This window comes from Phyllobates terribilis, unplaced genomic scaffold, assembly GCF_046119375.1.
Source record: "Phyllobates terribilis strain yellow unplaced genomic scaffold, ASM4611937v1 Scaffold_4__5_contigs__length_816908805, whole genome shotgun sequence".
Classification (NCBI taxonomy): domain Eukaryota; kingdom Metazoa; phylum Chordata; class Amphibia; order Anura; family Dendrobatidae; genus Phyllobates; species Phyllobates terribilis.
The window spans coordinates 674683480-674705580 of NW_027362764.1; the positions used below are offsets into that span (position 1 = coordinate 674683480).

General features: G+C 48.6%; 1 non-coding gene and 5 pseudogenes across 1 annotated transcript; all 6 read left to right on the top strand.

Annotated features, from left to right (window-relative positions):
- Nucleotides 1-544: 544 nt before the first annotated feature.
- On the top strand, nucleotides 545-664 carry LOC141269195 (5S ribosomal RNA; annotated as a pseudogene).
- Nucleotides 665-8142: 7478 nt separating this feature from the next.
- Nucleotides 8143-8262, top strand: LOC141267834 (5S ribosomal RNA; annotated as a pseudogene).
- Nucleotides 8263-9758: 1496 nt separating this feature from the next.
- LOC141267426 (5S ribosomal RNA) lies at nucleotides 9759-9878 on the top strand (annotated as a pseudogene).
- A 935-nt stretch (nucleotides 9879-10813) lies between these two features.
- On the top strand, nucleotides 10814-10932 carry LOC141268025 (5S ribosomal RNA; annotated as a pseudogene).
- A 606-nt stretch (nucleotides 10933-11538) lies between these two features.
- LOC141268050 (5S ribosomal RNA) lies at nucleotides 11539-11658 on the top strand (annotated as a pseudogene).
- A 940-nt stretch (nucleotides 11659-12598) lies between these two features.
- LOC141266479 (5S ribosomal RNA) lies at nucleotides 12599-12717 on the top strand. Its single transcript, XR_012320516.1, has one exon. It is a non-coding gene; the product is annotated as a 5S ribosomal RNA (ribosomal RNA).
- Nucleotides 12718-22101: the final 9384 nt, after the last annotated feature.

The following is a 22101-nucleotide window of genomic DNA, read 5'->3' on the forward strand; positions in this document are numbered from 1 at the left end:
GCTCGAACACCGCCCAAAACAGCTCGAATTTGAGATTGGCGAACAGTTCGAGTAGAACAACGCTCATCTCTACTTCTGATCACCGTGGGCCTCCAGCATTGTTGCTTCTTTACTTTTAATACTAGGCTCCTTTTCACCAGGACCAGCGTCTCCCGCGTGGCTGGAGGCAACCACCGGTAACCCCAAGCAGAAGACCTTTGCAGGCAACACGACCCTCCCCCCTGAAGAGCAGCTCAAAGTCACTGGCAACCATCTCACCCTCTTCCTTCATTCACCCCTGGACGTCTCGATCCGCCCCCAAGTTACGGGTCCAGCTTGCTCTTTCAGTCACATTACCGCGATGAAGGGTTTAGCCTGCAGGAGACCCTGCGCCGAGACATTTTTGAAGACACCTGATGCAGCGGGTGAATCACTGCTAAACAAACCACACCTGTAGGGACGGCACAGCCTTTGCATGGACCCTTCGGAGCCCGCCCCGTCACGGCCAGATTGCTTGCCACCAAGCGATCCTGAGAAAGGCTGGCCGGGAGATGGATCGAGCAGAGTCTACTGGCCATACCACCTTGGATATACCCGATCTTGTCTGATCTCGGAAGCAAAGCAGGGCTGGGCTCGGACACTACTTGGATGGGATACCTCCTGGAAACACCGGGTGCTGTAGACCATTTTGATGACATTTTGCCCTACTGCCCAGCTCGTCTAGCATGGAACGGCGCCTTGCCGGACACCGACCTTAAGTAACTTAGATGATGGAAGCCCCAAGGACTCTGAGACAGTTGGCAGCTAAGTACGCTACCACGCAGGCCTGACACCGAGCTCCTTGCCACAGCTAGGAGTGCTTATTGACTCCGCAGCTCGCCGTGTGGAAATGATGGCGTTAAAAGCACCCGGGGCCGTGAAGGGGCCAGGCTTTCAGCAGGTGCCCAGGGAAGGTTTTGGATGCCGACCGCCTAGCGAGGGCCAGCAGAAGTAGCATGTTTCTCTGCAAAGAAGCTTGTGTAACCAAGCCAGACGGCTGACAAAGAGCTAACCTCAGTGCAAGGAAGGCAAGGAAGGAATTGGGGAGGGGGGTGTGATTCCTGCTAGGGCCCTGAAATCATAAAACAGGCAGGAGAGTCTGACGCATGGTGACGGAGAGGTTGTAGGGGCAGATAGGGGGTGTTGTCACGTGCGAGCACGTGTGCATGCTGGCTTGTGTGTGAGAGTGCGCTTCCTAAGTGTGGCGCGCTGCAGACAGTCAAAGGGATTGTTCCCTTTCATTAAAAGTTAATCCCCGGCTGCAGCCTATTAGAAAGCAACTAACTGCGCTCTACTCACCCTACCCGGGTCTACCGGTGAGTCTTGCCTCTGCTCTCGGCCTGTGGCATTGGCCGTGAAGCTGACGTTCCGTCGACAGCGCTGCAGCCGATCAGTGAGCTCAGCGGCTCTGAGTGGGGCGTTGTGTCTACAAGACCTTTTAAGGAAGCCAGCAAAAAAATTGAAGAGAAGGGAAAGCACAAAAGGACCTGGTCTTGCTGAGCACTGGAAAGGGCAGCCGGCAGCCAGACGTCAAAGTAGAAAAGCAGCAAGTGAGAGGCTTGTCTCTGCCTACGGCAACACCACCCTGAACATGCCCGATCTCATCTGATCTCGGAAGCTAAGCAGGGTCGGGCCTAGTTAGTATTTGGATGGGAGACTGTAAAATAATACTCTTCCTGTATTATATTTTTCTACTGAGGACTTCTCAAAGTATCAATATCACGATATTCTTATAAAAAAATGTATCTATTTATTCTTGGATTTTCCATTAAAAAGAATCAGATTGCAGCAGGTACATACAATAATTAGTTATAAAGTAATTGTCCATTTGTCCATAATTATCTTAATTGTTGAGATTCACCCATCTTTCCTTGGATCCTGGCTGGTAAATCATGTCTTTGTCCAGCATGTGTCCAGGCCTACATGTCATCTGCTTCTCAGCATGAAGATTCTGTGTCTTGTGGGGTGGGCAGAGCAAGAGAGCCCCCCCTTTCTGTACCATGGGCTTTTATAGCCAGTCGTATGGACACCTGTTCTACATATGGTAGTGAACCAAAAATACACACACAAATAGCACATGTCAACTAGACACGATGGCTGAGGCATAGAACTCAGAAAAATGATTATCGATTAACATTCCAAATGAATTTCCATAATTAACCATTTAACATTTCCCCCTTTTTGAGAATAAAAGGACTTTAACTGAAATTTCTCAAAAGAAGATACATTCATCAATCATTTTTTCTTTCCTTCTTCCTTGGCAATATCATTAAATTTCCATAATAATAATAAGAGCAATAATAGTATCAATATCGGATTATTGTTATATAATGATGTGAATTCATGTTATGGTAAGCCGTGACTAATATTCATTTAATATGTATAATTATACTTCCCTATATCTAAATTGAAGCAATCGCGGGTTCAATCGTCATCATCTGATGTCATCGGGTCGTCGTCTCGTCTTCTTCTTGGTTCTTTTATAACACAGTCTTTAGATGAAAACTCCTTTGAAATAAATTACAGCATGTAGATATTGTACAGTCCATAATTGTGTTCATTATTGTTCAGTCCATAAACTGTACTCTTTATTAGAAAGATCATGTGTGTCAGTTGATAAGAAAACAAAGTCCATGGATGAAATGTAGCTTTAATATCTGTGCAGTGTCACCTGGACTTACGTTGGATCGTCTTTGGAATCTTCCGTGTGTCCGCACTGGTCTCGTGTCACTTTTGGAACAGATGTGACGTCTTTGGTCAGTAAAGCAAGGGTTAACTTGACACTTTCCTGCTTTATATAGCACCATAAACAGTACTCAGTCCTTTATATACAGGACACATATGCCAGGTATTACCTGTTCACCAGCTTTCATTGAAGCGTTGCAGGTGATAAGAAACCACTGGAACGTGATGAAACTTGAACACAACACAGTACATATAGGATCATCGTCCTCTGCCATCCTGGTGATCAGTGGTGTGAATTGTATTGTATGTAATGGACACAGTCTATTATAACATTCAGCATTCACACCTGTTACCTTCCGAGACGTCCGGATATCAGTTGCTTCTTCTTGTAACTTTTGAGAATCTCTTTGATTTATAAAAATTAAAAGTCTTTATTAAGATAGAATTCATAATTGCGATGTCTTGATTGAAGTCTTCATTCCCTAATCTGATACCAAATCTGGCAGTTTTTCCTAACCTATAATATCACAGCGTACCATAGCAATCAGTAAAATCCATCTAATTATTATCAAAATATTAAAATAAATTATGTTTGGAATAATAAACAATAATAGATAATAATTCATTATCAATCAAGTTCTCCATATGATAGAACATTTTTATGTCATAGGTGTAATTACCTTTTCCAACCCATAGGTGTCAGTGTATTTTGAAAAAACAAGTTTTTATATCTTTATTAAACCAATAATATCAAAGAATGTATACTCCTGAACCAAAATGAATAAATATATGAATGTATGAATGAATGAATGAATGAATAAATGAATGAATGAATTGTTGTGTTTACTCAGAAAATGTAAACATTTTTTTCCTTAGCAATATATATTTAATGAAGCAATACTCTTGTATTAGACATTACTTTATTAAATATTAATGTGTTTTCTCAATTGAGATATTGAACTCAAATAAAATCAAATGAGAATTAAAAAATGAAAAAATAGAAAAATAAGAAGTATAAAGTAAGAATAAAATTTTAAAAATGAAAAATAAAATTAAGAGTAAAAATAAGAATAAAAATAAAAATAAGGCCATTAAATTTTAATGACAAATGCAGAGTAATTATATTCTCCCTAAATAATACCCTTATATCTCCATTATCTGGATGATTTCATATTTGTCATAACCTAGTACCACCAAAAAATATTAAATTATGCAACTTTGCATGTAATACCCTTCTTAATTATACCATAGTACCTTATTATTATTTCTTCTTTATTAAAATGTGTGGAAAATAAGTATTGATCAAAAGTGATTATGTAATCAGGATCAAAAACACATTTTCCCCCCTAATAATAAAAATATTATTTTGTAAAATTTATGTATATATCAGAACCCAATTAAAAATAATTATTCTTCTAGAAATATTGTGCATAAATTTCATATCGATGAGTAGCATAGATTTGACTAAAGAGAGGTGTGTACCTATTTAGGTAACCATTAAAAATAATATTATAGTTATTCAAGAATATTATCATGTGGAAAATTATTCTAAATATAAATTTGCTTTGTTAACCATTTTGATGTGTGGTTGCCCTTATCCACTATTAGTTAAATCAAGAAATAATAATTATTAAAGAAATATAGAAATATATATATATGTAGATAATACCTAATTATGTATTATAATTTCCTCAGAATTAAATATATTTTTGTACCTTCACATAAAGAAACCTTTTTGTTTTTTTTAAACATACAAACATACGAGGCCTCTGTCACATCAATCACACTTAGCAGCTGCTGATTTACTCATCTGTCACCTTCACTCTGACATTCACAGATATGTTCAACTCAAACATTCCACATATGAAGTTTTAGATATATATATATATATATTTAACCCAAAATTGTTGTATCCCAATTTATTAATGCGCATTGCCATATCAATTGAATATCTTTATATTTCTTTGAATATTCCCCAAGTACATATTATATAATATGAGAGTAAGTCACTGGAATTTCAGACACTTGAAAAAACTCTTGTCTTAGATTCTTTTTTCACTGGCTGCCCGGTCTTAAGTTACATCAGTTGAAAATAGAATGAATGGGATCCTATACTATTAGCTCAAAGTTCAAAGGCCGCAGCTGTCACACGTCATGTGTGAATAAAGAAATAAATCCATTTTAGAGTTCTTTGATCAAATCCTGCTTTGGAATGAAAACTCTAAGGAAATATAAGAAAATAAAATTAAATATCAAATTCATACAGAAACAGAATTATTTAAATATCTTATACATATATTGGTTGGTTCTAATGTAGTTCAAAATATTGCTACTTAAATTTATATATATGAAGTTCTAATTTATTAATTAATATATATATATATATATTTTATAAACGTATATATAAATACAATTATGCGCAATCTCTACTTAGACAAGTGTATATATATATATATATATATATATATATATATATATAAACTATTAGAAACTATGTAACTACAATTTTACTGTATAAGATTATAAATAAATATTGAGACATTGTATTACATTTTGATACAACATTATAATTGCAGTTTTTCCTTAGCCACTCCCTAAATCAAATCTTCTATCTCTCTCAAATATCTCCAGGAACGCCCTATTTAGGAAAGACATTTTTCTATCCTTCAAAACCTCAGAGAACTGCCTGTTCTTCTGTCCACATTCCATGACGTCACTGTGAGTTGGTCGTCTCACCTGTCTCTGTCCATCAGTTTCAGCCATTTTCCTTTTTAGAGAATCACAGTTCTGACTGAGAATTAACTCATTCTGTGGAGAGATGGATCTTTGCACTGGCTAATATGGCTTATAACATATATGAAATCTTCGGCGTATTTGATAGAGTTCACTATGGGGATGACTCAGTCTAGGAGAGTTTGATATTGGCTTTTGGTAAGATTTTACCTTTCCTGGTTTTATAAATTTAGCTTGATTTATTTTCTTTTCACGATTCTCATGTTTTCTAACAAAATCCAGCATCTGCGCACATTCAAATAATGAATTTTTTTGTGATGCCATAACTTAGGAAACTGAATTTAGGAATTTGAATTTTTGTACAAACGTTGTTATCATATGTTGTACTTTTCCATTTTTGATGAGAGCTTTGTACAACCGCTCAAATATGGACATGAATGTATATGTACATTCCTTCCTACCAATCCTTAGTTTCTGCAGATCTTCTATGTTGGGAAAATCCTTTGTGACACAATAAATCAAATATCTTAATCTGTCCGAATCATTTTCCCATCCATTAGGAGAGTCATTTTCACAGGGCATTAAATGTAAACGTCTGGACAATGTCACAGGAATCCATATTTTAAATAATTGATTCCTCTCCTCATTGGATAAATCAAACTTATCAGAGAAGCTCTCAAATGTCTCTGAATTTCTACAGGCATGGATTTTGACATCATATTTTGGCATGATTTTGTATAATTTCAGCAAATTTTTCCTCATTTTAATTTGGAGTTGAGCCTGGGTAATTCCTGAATTCTCTGATATTTTTAGTGGCTCTTGTACGTCCTTTCCTCCTACGTCACTCACGTCTCCTCCCACATCACCTAGTATGTCGGTTTCTCGTATGTCAGTCATGTCTCCTCCCATGTCAGGTTTCTGTATGTCCGTCTCTTGGTCAGACCCAAGGTCAACTTCAGTTACATACACGTGTCTTACTTCTTGTTCATTTTCCACATTACAGTCAGAATCAGTATCACCGTTTGACACTTCTACACTATTTTCCTGCTTAGAAATCTCTAACACAAGACTATGAAAAAAATCTACCAAATGTAGAATATTTCTCAATTTCTGTTTGTCTCTATTTACCAATTTAGAAGTTAACTGTAAATTCTGCAATTCACATTCTTTGTATAAACTGAGCCACAAAACTTCTATGTCATCTCCTACATTAACTTTGAAATTAATATTACTTTGTTTAACAAAAGAAGAAATTATATCCATATTTTGCTTACCTTAAGATTCCTTGGCTTCTCTTTATCAGCACGTCCTGTCTTCAGTTTGTCTGATTATTTTCCTGTGTGATTCTGTTACTTGTTAGTACCTCTGCTTCCTGTCTTTCCTCAGTCTGTAGGTCCTTTCTGCTTCTCGTGACAAACTAGTGAATTTACTGACACGTGAACAACAGCTGTTCAGCTCGTCAGGACTCCCCCCTTGTTCACGGAAGAAATTTACTTACTTAATTTAAAAAACAAAAAAACAGGACTGGCTGGCTCATCTTTGTAAAATAATACTCTTCCTGTATTATTTTTTTCTACTGAGGATTTCTCAAAGTATCAATATCACGATATTCTTATAAAAAAATGTATCTATTTATTCTTGGATTGTCCATTAAAAAGAATCAGATTGCAGCAGGTACATACAATAATTAGTTATAAAGTAATTGTCCATTTGTCCATAATTAGCTTAATTGTTGAGATTCACCCATCTTTCCTTGGATCCTGGCTGGTAAATCATGTCTTTGTCCAGCATGTGTCCAGGCCTACATGTCATCTGCTTCTCAGCATGAAGATTCTGTGTCTTGTGGTGTGGGCAGAGCAAGAGAGCCCCCCCTTTCTGTAACATGGGCTTTTATAGCCAGTCGTATGGACACCTGTTCTACATATGGTAGAGAACCAAAAATACACACACAAATAGCGCATGTCAACTAGACACGATGGATGAGGCATAGATCTCAGAAAAATGATTATCGATTAACATTCCAAATGAATTTCCATAATTAACCATTTAACAGAGACCGCCTGGGAATGCCAGGTGCTGTAGGCTTTTGCTTTTTCCTTCCTTCCACCAGCAGGGGGCACTCTCTTCTATGCCTTTTTTCCATTCCCTTTCACAAGTGCACACATTCATTCTCTTTTCTTTTTTTCATTTGCTTTCTCTCTTGCGCTATTTCATCTCTGCAAAATACCAGCATCCTTCTGATCACCGTGGGCCTCCAGCATTGTTGCTTATTTACTTTTAATGCTAGGCTCCTTTTCACCAGGACCAGCGTCTCCCGCGTGGCTGGAGGCAACCACCGGTAAACCCAAGCATAAGACCTTTGCAGGCAACACGACCCTCCCCCCTGAAGAGCAGCTCAAAGTCACTGGCAACCATCTCACCCTCTTCCTTCATTCACCCCTGGACGTCTCGCTCCGCCCCCAAGTTACGGGTCCAGCTTGCTCTTTCTGTCACATTACCGCGATGAAGGGTTTAGCCTGCAGGAGACCCTGCGCCGATACATTTTTGAAGACACCTGATGCGGCGGGTGAATCACTGCTAAACAAACCACACCTGTAGGGACGGCACAGCCTTTGTATGGACCCTTCAGAGTCCGCCCCGTCACGGCCAGATTGCTCGCCACCAAGCAATCCTGAGAAAGGCTGGCCGGGCGATGGATCGAGCAGCGTCTACTGGCTTTACCACCTTGGATACGCCCGATCTCGTCTGATCTCGGAAGCAAAGCAGGGCTGGGCTTGGACAGTACTTGGATGGGAGACCTCCTGGGAGCATCGGGTGCTGTAGACCATTTTGATGACTTTTTGCCCTACTGCCCAGCTCGGCTAGTATGGAACGGCACCTTGCCGGACACCGACCTTAAGTAACTTAGATGAAGGAAGCCCCAAGGCCTCTGAGCCAGTTGGCAGCTAAGTACACTACCCCGCCGCCTTCACGCAGGCCTGACACCGAGCTCTTTGCCACGGCTAGGAGTGCTTATTGACTCCGCAGCTCGCCGTGTGGAAATGATGGCGTTAAAAGCACCCGGGGCCGTGAAGGGGCCAGGCTTTCAGCAGGTGCCCAGGGAAGGTTTTGGATGCCGGCCGCCTAGCGAGGGCCAGCAGAAGTAACATGTTTCTCTGCAAAGAAGCTTGTGTAATCAAGCCAGACGGCTGACAAAAAGCTAACCTCAGTGCAAGGAAGGTGCGGAAGGAATTGCGGAGGGGGGGGTGATTCCTGCTAGGGCCCTAAAATCATAAAACAGGCAGGAGAGTCTGAGGCATGGTGACGGAGAGGTTGTAGGGGCAGATAGGGGGTGTTGTCACGTGCGAGCACGTGTCCATGCTGGCTTGTGTGTGAGAGTGCGCTTCCTAGGTGTGGCGCGCTGCAGACAGTCAAAGGGATTGTTCCCTTTCATTAAAAGTTAATCCCCGGCTGCAGGCTATTAGAAAGCAACTAACCACGCTCTGCTCACCCTACCCGGGTCTACCGGTGAGTCTCGCCTCTGCTCCCGGCCTGTGGCATTGGCCGTGAAGCTGACGTTCCGACGACAGAGCTGCAGCCGATCAGTGAGCTCAGCGGCTCTGAGTGGGGCCTTCTGTCTACAAGACCTTTTAAGGAAGCCAGCAAAAAAATTGGTTAGTACTTGGATGGGAGACCGCCTGGGAATACCAGGTGCTGTAGGCTTTTGCTTTTTCTTTCCTTCCACCAGCAGGGGGCACTCTCTTCTATGCCTTTTTTCCATTCCCTTTCACAAGTGCACACATTCATTCTCTTTTCTTTTTTTCATTTGCTTTCTCTCTTGCGCTATTTCATCTCTGCAAAATACCAGCATCCTTTTGATCACCGTGGGCCTCCAGCATTGTTGCTTCTTTACTTTTAATACTAGGCTCCTTTTCACCAGGACCAGCGTCTCCCGCGTGGCTGGAGGCAACCACCGGTAACCCCAAGCAGAAGACCTTTGCAGGCAACACGACCCTCCCCCATGAAGAGCAGCTCAAAGTCACTGGCAACCATCTCACCCTCTTCCTTCATTCACCCCTGGACGTCTCGCTCCGCCCCCAAGTTACGGGTCCAGCTTGCTCTTTCTGTCACATTACCGCGATGAAGGGTTTAGCCTGCAGGAGACCCTGCGCCGAGACATTTTTGAAGACACCTGATGCGGCGGGTGAATCACTGCTAAACAAACCACACCTGTAGGGACGGCACAGCCTTTGCATGGACCCTTCGGACCCGCCCCGTCACGGCCAGATTGCTCGCCACCAAGCGATCCTGAGAAAGGCTGGCCGGGCGATGGATCGAGCAGCGTCTACTGGCCATACCACCTTGGATACGCCTGATCTCGTCTGATCTCGGAAGCAAAGCAGGGCTGGGCTCGGACAGTACTTGGATGGGATACCTCCTGGGAACACCGGGTGCTGTAGACCATTTTAATGACGTTTTGCCCTACTGCCCAGCTCGGCTAGCATGGAACGGCGCCTTGCCGGACACTGACCTTAAGTAACTTAGATGATGGAAGCCCCAAGGCCTCTGAGATAGTTGGCAGCTAAGTACGCTACCCCGCCGCCCTTCACGCAGGCCTGACACCGAGCTCCTTGCCACGGCTAGGAGTGGTTATTGACTCCGCAGCTCGCCGTGTGGAAATGATGGCGTTAAAAGCACCCGGGGCCGTGAAGGGGCCAGGCTTTCAGCAGGTGCCCAGGGAAGGTTTTGGATGCCGGCCGTCTAGCGAGGGCCAGCAGAAGTAACATGTTTCTCTGCAAAGAAGCTTGTGTAACCAAGCCAGACGGCTGACAAAGAGCTAACCTTAGTGCAAGGAAGGCAAGGAAGGAATTGGGGAGGGGGGGGGGTGATTCCTGCTAGGGCCCTGAAATCATAAAACAGGCAGGAGAGTCTGACGCATGGTGACGGAGAGGTTGTAGGGGCAGATAGGGGGTGTTGTCACGTGCGAGCACGTGTGCATGCTGGCTTGTGTGTGAGAGTGCGCTTCCTAGGTGTGGCGCGCTGCAGACAGTCAAAGGGATTGTTCCCTTTCATTAAAAGTTAATCCCCGGCTGCAGGCTATTAGAAAGCAACTAACCACGCTCTACTCACCCTACCCGGGTCTACCGGTGAGTCTCGCCTCTGCTCCCAGCCTGTGGCATTGGCCGTGAAGCTGACGTTCCGTCGACAGCACTGCAGCCAATCAGTGAGCTCAGCGGCTCTGAGTGGGGCGTTGTGTCTACAAGACCTTTTAAGGAAGCCAGCAAAAAAATTGAAGAGAAGGGAAAGCACAAAAGGACCTGGTCTTGCTGAGCACTGGAAATGGCAGCCGGCAGCCAGACGTCAAAGTAGAAAAGCAGCAAGTGAGAGGCCTGTCTCTGCCTACGGCCACACCACCCTGAACACGCCCATTCTCATCTGATCTCAGAAACTAAGCAGGGTCGGGCCTGGTTAGTACTTGGATAGGAGACCGCCTGGGAATACCAGGTGCTGTAGGCTTTTGCTTTTTCCTTCCTTCCACCAGCAGGGGGCACTCTCTTCTATGCCTTTTTTCCATTCCCTTTCACAAGTGCACACATTCATTCTCTTTTCTTTTTTTCATTTGATTTCTCTCTTGCGCTATTTCATCTCTGCAAAATACCAGCATCCTTCTGATCACCGTGGGCCTCCAGCATTGTTGCTTCTTTATTTTTAATACTAGGACCAGCGTCTCCCGCGTGGCTGGAGGCAACCACCGGTAACCCCAAGCAGAAGACCTTTGCAGGCAACACGACCCTCCCCCCTGAAGAGCAGCTCAAAGTCACTAGCAACCATCTCACCCTCTTCCTTCATTCACCCCTGGACGTCTCGCTCCTCCCCCAAGTTAAGGGTCCAGCTTGCTCTTTCTGTCACATTACCGCGATGAAGGGTTTAGCCTGCAGGAGACCCTGCACTGAGCCATTTTTGAAGACACCTGATGCGGCGGGTGAATCACTGCTAAACAAACCACACCTGTAGGGACGGCACAGCCTTTGCATGGACCTTTCGGAGCACGCCCCGTCACGGCCAGATTGCTCGCCACCAAGCGATCCTGAGAAAGGCTGGCCGGGCGATGAATCGAGCAGCGTCTACTGGCCATACCACCTTGGATACGCCCGATCTCGTCTGATCTCGGAAGCAAAGCAGGGCTGGGCTCAGACAGTACTTGGATGGGAGACCTCCTGGGGACACCGGGTGCTGTAGACCATTTTGATAACGTTTTGCCCTACTGCCCAGCTCGGCTAGCATGGAACGGCGCCTTGCCGGACACCGACCTTAAGTAACTTAGATGATGGAAGCCCCAAGGCCTCTGAGCCAGTAGGCAGCTAAGTACGCTACCCCGCCGCCTTCACGCAGGCCTGACACCGAGCTCCTTGTCACAGCGAGGAGTGCTTATTGACTCCGCAGCTCGCCGTGTGGAAATGATGGCGTTAAAAGCACCCTGGGCCGTGAAGGGGCCAGGCTTTCAGCAGGTGCCCAGGGAAGGTTTTGGATGCCGGCCGCCTAGCGAGGGCCAGCAGAAGTAACATGTATCTATGCAAAGAAGCTTGTGTAACCAAGCCAGACGGCTGCCAAAGAGCTAACCTCAGTGCAAGGAAGGCAAGGAAGGTGCGGAAGGAATTGGGGAGGGAGGGTGATCCCTGCTAGGGCCCTGAAATCATAAAACAGTCAGGAGAGTCTGACGCATGGTGACGGAGAGGTTGTAGGGGCAGATAGGGGGTGTTGTCACGTGTGAGCACGTGTGCATGCTGACTTGTGTGTGAGAGTGCGCTTCCTAGGTGTGGTGCGCTGGAGACAGTCAAAGGGATTGTTCCCTTTCATTAAAAGTTAATCCCCGGCTGCAGCCTATTAGAAAGCAACTAACCGCGCTCTACTCACCCTACCCGGGTCTACCGGTGAGTCTCGCCTCTGCTCCCGGCCTGTGGCATTGGCTGTGAAGCTGACGTTCCGTCGACAGCGCTTCAGCCGATCAGTGAGCTCAGCGGCTCTGAGTGGGGCGTTGTGTCTACAAGACCTTTTAAGGAAGCCAGCAAAAAAATTGAAGAGAAGGGAAAGCACAAAAGGACCTGGTCTTGCTGAACACTGGAATGGGCATCCGGCAGCCAGCCTTCAAAGTAGAAAAGCAGCAAGTGAGAGTCTTGTCTGTGCCTATGGCTAAACCACCCTGAACACGCCCGATCTTGTCTGATCTTGGAAGATAAGCAGGGTTGGGCCTGGTTAGTACTTGGATGGGAGACCACCTGGGAATACCAGGTGCTGTAGGCTTTTGCTTTTTCCTTCCTTCCACCAGCAGGGGGCACTCTCTTCTATGCCTTTTTTCCATTCCCTTTCACAAGTGCACACATTCATTCTCTTTTCTTTTTTTCATTTGCTTTCTCTCTTGCGCTATTTCATCTCTGCAAAATACCAGCATCCTTCTGATCACCGTGGGCCTCCAGCATTGTTGCTTCTTTACTTTTAATACTAGGCTCCTTTTCACCAGGACAAGCGTCTCCCGTGTGGCTGGAGGCAACCACCGGTAACCCCAAGCAGAAGACCTTTGCAGGCAACACGACCCTCCCCCCTGAAGAGCAGCTCAAAGTCACTGGCAACCATCTCACCCTCTTCCTTCATTCACCCCTGGACGTCTCGCTCCGCCCCCAAGTTACGGGTCCAGCTTGCTCTTTCTGTCACATTACCGTGATGAAGGGTTTAGCCTGCAGGAGACCCTGCGCCGAGAAATTTTTGAAGACACCTGATGCGGCGGGTGAATCACTGCTAAACAAACCACACTTGTAGGGACGGCACAGACTTTGCATGGAGCCTTCGGAGCCCGCCCCGTTACGGCCAGATTGCTCGCCACCAAGCGATCCTGAGAAAGGCTGGCCGGGCGATGGATCGAGCAGCGTCTACTGGCTTTACCACCTTGGATACGCCCGATCTCGACATTTTGCCCTACTGCCCAGCTCGGCTAGCATGGAACGGCGCCTTGCCGGACACCGACCTTAAGTAACTTAGATCAGGGTTCCCCAACTCCAGTCCTCAAGGCCCACCAACAGGTCATGTTTTCAGGATTTCCTTAGTATTGCACAGGTGATGGAATTATTGCCTGTGCAGGTGATGCAATTATCACCTGTGTAATACTAAGGAAATCCTGAAAACATGACCTGTTGGTGGGCCTTGAGGACTGGAGTTGGGGAACCCTGACTTAGATGATGGAAGCCCCAAGGCCTCTGAGCAAGTTGGCAGCTAAGTACGCTACCCCGCCGCCTTCACGCAGGCCTGACACCGAGCTCCTTGTCACGGCTAGGAGTGCTTATTGACTCCGCAGCTCGCCGTGTGGAAATGATGGCGTTAAAAGCACCCGGGGCCTCAGTGCAAGGAAGGCAAGGAAGGTGCGGAAGGAATTGGGGAGGGGGAGGGGTCATTCCTGATAGGGCCCTGAAATCATAAAACAGGCAGGAGAGTCTGATGCATGTGACTCGCCCCCTGGGCCGTGGGGCACTCGGATCCGGGCAATAGGGAGACGATGGGGGTAGTAGTGCCGACCCGGTTCCGTGGCTCAGGGTGGTCAGGCCAATGGTAGTCTTCTACGTTCTGCTAATAATGTCCGACTACGCCACCCGTGGATTACGGTTATTAGGAACCGCTGCTGCATGCAGACCGCTGGGGCTGATGAGGTGTGCAGCTAGGATAGTGTGACTCCCCACGGGAAGAGTGCGGCCCCAGGGCAGTATAATGGATGGTGGGAGTGATGGTAGTGAGAATCCCAGTGCTGATAGTGCGGGAGGAGCAAGGAGCACACAGACAACAAGTTGCAGTCCAGGGTCTTTACTACAACAGGTAAACTGACCCATAAACAGTCCCGGCTAGGAGGGGACCTGGACGTCTGAGAGCAACGGGGAAATTGGCCCTGGTCAGGGTGAGGGTGTAGGCCTACCGTGCTTTCTGCGCTCCTTCTGGCTATCTCCTCCTGATAGGGTAACAGCCCACGTTTCCGAGCTTTCCGTGTATTCTCGCCTGTATGGCCTGCGACGTGGGTTCCTTTCTGCTCCCAGCCTTGTACGGCTTTACTGGTCCCTTCAGTTGTGGCAGGGCCTCCAGGCTTCTTAGGCCAAGGAATATACAGTCCCTTGCGGACTGGTTCTCTGCTGGGGGATGTGGAATCCTTCCAGCCTCAGACACCAAAGTCTGGTAAAATTAAGTCTTTTCTCTGCCAAGACAGGCTCTCTTCGCCTCTTGTCTCTGGCTTGTGGCTCTCCTCCTGCCACACTTCCTCTTAGGTGCAATCAACTTTCTGTCCCTGCTCCACTCTGGGACACGTCTCAGAGCTGAGACAGGCAATCCAGTTCTCTCTAACCCTGCCCACAGCACCAGCTTTTATAGGGGCAGCCTGCTCCCCCTACTGGCCTGAGACAGGAGGCATTGCCTGCTAATGTTCCCCTGACCAGAGAACCCCCCCTTGCTCTCAGACACAGCTTTAATACATTTTGTGGCATCCAGGCCAGGGTGACACATTCCCTCCTAGTGAAATTTAGTACTCCGGGATTAAACAATAAACAAAGACAATATGCATAACAATAAAACATTAATAGACAGACGACGCACAAATTGAGTATTTAAGGTCACAGTGTGGCCTGTGACCGGGTGTCCATATCACCAATACAACGGGAGCCTTAACCAGGTGGGGGTCTGTCCTACCCCAAGTCCTTCACAGTCTTAGTTCATTCCTGGGTTAGGCTCAGAATGCAGTCCATACAAGGTCCCGGTTATAAAAAGTCCATAACCTGTGAGTCCTTACGGTAGCTGCAAGAAACTGAAACACACTATTAATAAACATGCATTTAACTTGGCAAACATTTCAACATTTGGCAACAGGGTTATTTACAATCTTAGTACACTCTATATTCTCCAGCGAGTGGGTATCTGCCCCTTTGTGCTCCTGGCTGACCTCCTTAACCCACTGTCTGTTGGTGGACCAACCTGGCTTTCCCCACTAGCGTTAGGGGTACAGCTACCAGCTGGGTGTACAGGTAGGGCAGGCAGCTGTCTGCGGGTTCTTTGGCTTACCGCAGGCATGGCAGGCTCACTGTCAGCAGAGGGTTGACTCTCCTGGGCTGCTGGTACAGGCTCTTCTGCCTCTGGAACTGCTGGCTCCTCTTCACCTTCCGGCTCTGGTGTTGGTTGTTGCTGGGCCGGTTGCAGGAAATGCAGGACGGGTACCACTATGGCATCATTTATGCGAGTCCAGGACTGAGGGAACTCTCCGAGAATGGTGCTGATCATTTCTTCCTTGTCCTCTGCGGGTTCAAGGTCACTCTGATCCTCTTCTGCACTACGGAGTTGCTCGGGACACCTTTTGAGGTGGTCTCTGGAGACAACACTAGTGGTTTCTCCTCCGTCCTTGGTGATTACGCACACCTTTGGGTTGTCGTGGTCAGACTGCAGTACGGTGTAGGGTTCCCTTTCCCACTGGTCGTCCAACTTATGTAGCCTTCTTTTTCGCTTTAGGACTTGCTCACCAGGTTCTAGGGGACCAGCAGGGGCGTGTTGATTGAAGAGTCTTTCTTGCTTCTCTCTCACCTGGGCCAGGCTCTTCTCCACACTCTCCTGTACCTTGTTGTACTGCAGTTGCCTTTCCGTATCCCAGTCCGCATCCGGGGAGGTGTCCTCAGGTATTAGGACTCCCATCTCCAGGTCTACGGGCAGCTTACCCGGTCTGGCTCGCATCAGGTAAGCCGGGGTGCAGTTGGTAGCATTCACCGGGATATTGTTGTATAGGTCTATCAGGTCCGGCAGTTTTTCTGGCCACAGGCTGCGTTCCTCCAGGGGCAACGTCTTCAGGAGATCAATGACTATATTGTTCATCTTCTCACACATCCCGTTGGTTTGTGGATGGTAAGGCGTTGTCGGAATTTTCTTACAGCCAGAGAGGTTGCAGAACTCCTGGAAGATTTCAGCCTCGAATGCTGGACCCTGGTCTGTCAGGACCTGTTCCGGATACCCGTGTGGACGGCAGAAGTATTGCTGGAAGGCTCTGGCCGCTGTTTGGGCTGTCAAGTCCTTTACCGGGACCACCACTAGAAAACGGGAATAGTGGTCCACGATTGTCAGGGCATAGATGTATCCTGACCGGCTGGGAGCCAATTTGACATGGTCCAGAGCTACCAGCTCAAGAGGCTGCGTGGTGACGATGGGCCTCAAGGGTGTCTTCTGGCTGGTGCGGTCCTTCCTCCTCAGGTGACAAGGGCCACAGTCTCTGCACCATTTTTCTACAGCTCCTCTCATGCCGACCCAAAAGAACCTTCCTCTTAGTAGGAACTCCAGTTTCTTCCAACCGAAGTGTCCCGCTCTGTCATGGAAAGCCCCCAGGACCATAGCTGCATCTCGCCTTGGGACCACGACTTGCCAGGTCAGCTCGTGCGTCCGGTGGTTGACAATCCTTTTGCACAACTTGCCTTCGTAGAGGAACAGCTTGCTCTTCTCCTTCCATAGCTGCTTAGCTTCCTCTGGGGCATCTGGATCTAGGCGGGCGTCTTCCCGGGTCAGCAGATCTTTCACCAGGCGGACTGCAGGGTCACTATCTTGGGACTCGGCCCAGCTGTGGTGAGGTAGGGGATTCATCATCACAGTTGTTAGATCCTCCTCCTTCACGCGGTGAGAGTGTTGAGCGGCTCCATACCGGTGAAACGCGGGGAGTTCTACCTCCTCCAGCTCTTCTGGGTCTTCGTCACCTTCAGGTAAGTGAGGCATTCTTGATAGGGCGTCCGCGTTGGCGTTGGTTTTGCCTGCCCGGTACTTGATCACGAAGTCATAGTTGGAGAGACGGGCCATCCACCGCTGTTCCAGGGCACCCAGTCTTGCATTGTCCAGGTGTGTCAACGGGTTGTTGTCCGTGTACACGGTGAACTTTGCGGAGGCCAGGTAATGCTTGAAGTGTTCCATCACGGCCCACACCACCGCCAAGAATTCTAGCTTGAAGGAGCTGTAATTCTCCGTGTTCCTCTCGGTGGGCCTCAGCTTCCGACTGGCGTATGCGATCACCCGTTCTCTGCCCTGTTGGTTTTGGGACAGTACGGCTCCCAGTCCCACATTACTGGCATCTGTGTGGAGAATGAAAGGCTGGCCGTAATCAGGGTAAGCCAGGATCTCATCCCCCGTGAGGGCCATCTTTAGCTGGCGGAAGGACTCCTCTTCCGGTTTATCCCACTTGAAGGGTGGCTTTTGACTTCGGGACTTAGACTGTCCGATCAGGAGGTCCTGCATAGGAGCTGCCATCTTAGTGAACCCGGGGATGAACCTTCGGTAGTAGCCTACCAACCCGAGAAACTGTCTCACCTCTTTGATGTTCGAGGGGCTTGGCCAGCTCTTGATTGCCGTGACTTTGTCAGGGTCGGGGGCCACTCCTTCCGCGCTTACCACGTGCCCTAGGTACTGGACCTTTGGTTTCAGCAGGTGACACTTCCATGGTTTCACCTTCAGGCCATAGCCTGCCAGGGCTTCGAACACCTCGGCCAGGTGCTTTAGATGGTCCTCGTAGGTCTTCGAATAGACGATCACGTCGTCCAGGTAAAGGAGGACCGTCTCGAAGTTTCGGTGCCCTAGACAGCATTCCATCAGCCGCTGGAAGGTCCCTGGTGCGTTGCAGAGCCCGAAAGGCATACAGTTGAACTCGCTCAGTCCCATGGGGGTGGTGAAGGCGGTCTTCTCCTTGTCAGCCTCTGCCACAGGAACCTGCCAGTACCCGCTAGTAAGGTCCAAAGTAGAAAAGAAGTTAGCAGATTTTAGTGCGGCTAAAGACTCCTCTATTCTAGGCAGCGGGTATGCGTCTTTGTGGGTGATACGGTTGATTTGTCTATAGTCCACGCACATTCTCATGGTGCCGTCTTTCTTTTTAACCAGAACCAAGGGGGCTGCCCAGGGGCTACAGCTATCTCTAATGACCCCAGCTTCCTTCATCTCTCTTAGCATGCCCTTGGCGTTCTGATAATGTGCAGGGGGTACAGACCTGTGTCTCTCTTTTATTGGTGGGTGGCTCCCTGTCGGGATGTGGTGTTCTATCCCCTTTACTCTGCCGAAGTCCAGCGGGTGCTTACTAAACACTCTCTCGTACTCCTGTACCACCCGGTAGACTCCTTGTTTTTGGTGCAGGGGAGAGGAGTCAGCACCCACATGGAGTTTCTGGCACCAGTCCTCCTTTTGTTTCTGGGAGCCATTACCCTCCGCCTGAGGAGATGGAGGCAAGGGTTCCACGGCCCTGATAGCTTGGTGTTCGACAACAAACAGTTTGGCGAGTGTAGCATACCTGGGTAAGTGTACTTCCCTCTCCCCAATGTTGAGGATGCGGACGGGCACCCTCCCATGACGGACATCAACCACCCCCCGGGCTGTCAAAATGGTGGGCCTGCTGTCTGAGTACACGGGTCCTACCATGGCTTGGTAGTCTCTACCTCTCAACCCGATTGCAGTCCGACACCAGATCATCATTTCACTTTTGGGAGGCATGGAAATGGGGAATGGGTCACTCAGTCTTACGCTACCGATCTCACCACCAGACAGTTCTACCTGCTGCCGTCTCATCATGGCTTTTATCTCCTTGTTGAGGACCCTCTGTTGGCTGGAACTAGCATTCACCGCCACCTGTTGTAGAATTACAATTACCTCTGAAAGACAATTTTCAATTATGTTAGTACCCACAGTTATTTTAGGGTGACTTTCATGACGGTCAATGTCCACAATTATCACTCCCTGTGCCGGCAGTTCAACTTTACCAATTTTAATGGTCATCTCCTTGAACCCCATCTGCGGCACGGGTAAGCCATTACTGGCGATGATGCTCAAGTTACTGTCTGGATACCGTGTGATATCAGCATCAGTCCAATACTGCTTAAAAAATACATAAGGGATTGTGGTTACTTGCGACCCAGTATCCAGCAAGGCGCTCATGGGGATACCGTCCAGCACCACGGGTAAAACCGGGTGCCCCCCAACGTACTTATCACGCCAATTATAAGGGCCTGGTGATCTTATGCCTGGGGGTCGGCCCTCTGCCCCAGGTTGGACCCGTTTAAATTACAGTACCTGGAAATGTGTCCGGGCTGGTTGCATCGACGGCAAATGGGCTGTCCATCCTCTGCGTAGCGGTCTGTGGGCCTCCCTCGGAACGACGGGATCCTCCTCTGTCGACGCCACGGGACATCCTCCGGACTTGAAGCCAGCTCGATGGGTCTTGACGGGTCCACTTGCAACGCCTGGACAGTTCTGGTCAACGCCGCGACGCTCCTGGTTAGCTCCTGGACTTGGTGGTGCAGGCCTTTCGACGGGGCTTGGTTCAGGGCCTGTGCATCAGCCTCCACGGAGTCCATGGAGGAGGGCGCCGCCTCCTGGTGGTAGGTGATAGCAGGGCGCCGGGGGTTTATAGCGCCACTGGTTGCAGATTCACGGAGCACCCTTATGGCCCTGTCCATAAATTGGGCAAAGGTCAGGTCGGGGTTCTGAAAGAACATGAGGCGCAGTTGGGCCCTGTGGGCGCTAGACAGCAGACCTTCTATGAATTGTTCTGTTAGGAGCTTATCGGTTTCCTGCACACTGCCAGGGTCAGTTTGTTGAATAGCCCTCAAGGCTTCCTGCAGATTTAGGGCATAGTATCTGATGCTGTCCTGTGCCCGCTGCCTACATCCATAGAACCTCATTTTAATCTCAGCGGAGGTACGTGTATCAAAGGTACCCCGCAGCCGGGCAAGGATACCCTTCACAGTCCTTTTCTCCTCAGTGGGCCATGATTTTACCTCCCTTTGGGCTGCGCCAGTTAACTGCCCTGTCAATATGCTGACCTTCTGTTCCTCTGTCAGGGGGTAAACCTGGAACAAACTGTATAGCCTTTCCTTAAAGTCAGTTAGGGCATGGGGCTCCCCTGAGTATTTGGGCAGCCAGGCCGCTCCAGGGATGTAGGGCAGGGAAAAGGGCATCACTGCTGCTGCAGCTGCGTTGGTGGTAGTGGGCGCCTCTGTGTCTGACATCTTCCTCCCCCCTAGTTAAGCGTGGTCTACCTTCCGGCGATCCTCTTCTGTAGGCCGCGGCTCCGCTGCTGCTGCTATTGACGAGGACCTGGCGTCGCGTCCTGATGACGTCAGCGTCGCTCTCTCTCCCTTCCAGGACCTTGCGCAGCGTCGGAGCGTGGGGCGGAGCTTCGGATCTCGCGCGGTTTTGACGTCCACGCCCCTCTTCTTCCCGCGCGGCGTCCTGAAGATGGCGTCCGATGGCGGGAAGCAGCTGTGGATGGCGGGAAGAAGGCAGAAGACGGCGGGAAACGGTCCAAGATGGCGTCCGATGGCGGGAATCGGCTCCGGATGGCGGGAAACTTCGCCACAGGTAAGTTTACAAAAGTCTTTTTCAGGCACGCAGTACCCGGTGGTTGCAGGCACGAAATCCTGCCGACTACGCCAAAGCTGACTCGCCCCCTGGGCCGTGGGGCACTCGGATCCGGGCAATAGGGAGACGATGGGGGTAGTAGTGGCGACCCGGTTCCGTGGCTCAGGGTGGTCAGGCCAATGGTAGTCTGCTACGTTCTGCTGATAATGTCCGACTACGCCACCCGTGGATTGCGGTTATTAGGAACCGCCGCTGCATGCAGACCGCTGGGGCTGATGAGGTGTGCAGCTAGGGTAGTGTGACTCCCCACGGGAAGAGTGCGGCCCCAGGGCAGTATAATGGATGGTGGGAGTGATGGTAGTGAGAATCCCAGTGCTGATAGTGCGGGAGGAGCAAGGAGCACACAGACAACAAGTTGCAGTCCAGGGTCTTTACTACAACAGGTAAACTGACCCATAAACAGTCCCGGCTAGGAGGGGACCTGGACGTCTGAGAGCAACGGGGAAATTGGCCCTGGTCAGGGTGAGGGTGTAGGCCTACCGTGCTTTCTGCGCTCCTTCTGGCTATCTCCTCCTGATAGGGTAACAGCCCACGTTTCCAAGCTTTCCGTGTATTCTCGCCTGTATGGCCTGCGACGTGGGTTCCTTTCTGCTCCCAGCCTTGTACGGCTTTACTGGTCCCTTCGGTTGTGGCAGGGCCTCCAGGCCTCTTAGGCCAAGGAATGTACAGTCCCTTGCGAACTGGTTCTCTGCTGGGGGATGTGGAATCCTTCCAGCCTCAGACACCAAAGTCTGGTAAAATTAAGTCTTTTCTCTGCCAAGACAGGCTCTCTTCGCCTCTTGTCTCTGGCTTGTGGCTCTCCTCCTGCCACACTTCCTCTTAGGTGCAATCAACTTTCTGTCCCTGCTCCACTCTGGGACACGTCTCAGAGCTGAGACAGGCAATCCAGTTCTCTCTAACCCTGCCACCAGCACCAGCTTTTATAGGGGCAGCCTGCTCCCCCTACTGGCCTGAGACAGGAGGCACTGCATGCTAATGTTCCCCTGACAAGAGAACCTCCCCCTTGCTCTCAGACACAGCTTTAATACATTTTGTGGCATCCAGGCCAGGGTGACACACATGGTGACGGAGAGGTTGTAGGGGCAGATAGGGGGTGTTGTCACGTGCGAGCACGTGTGCATGCTGGCTTGTGTGTGAGAGTGCGCTTCCTAGGTGTGGCGCGCTGCAGACAGTCAAAGGGATTGTTCCCTTTCATTAAAAGTTAATCCCCGGCTGCAGCCTATTAGAAAGCAACTAACC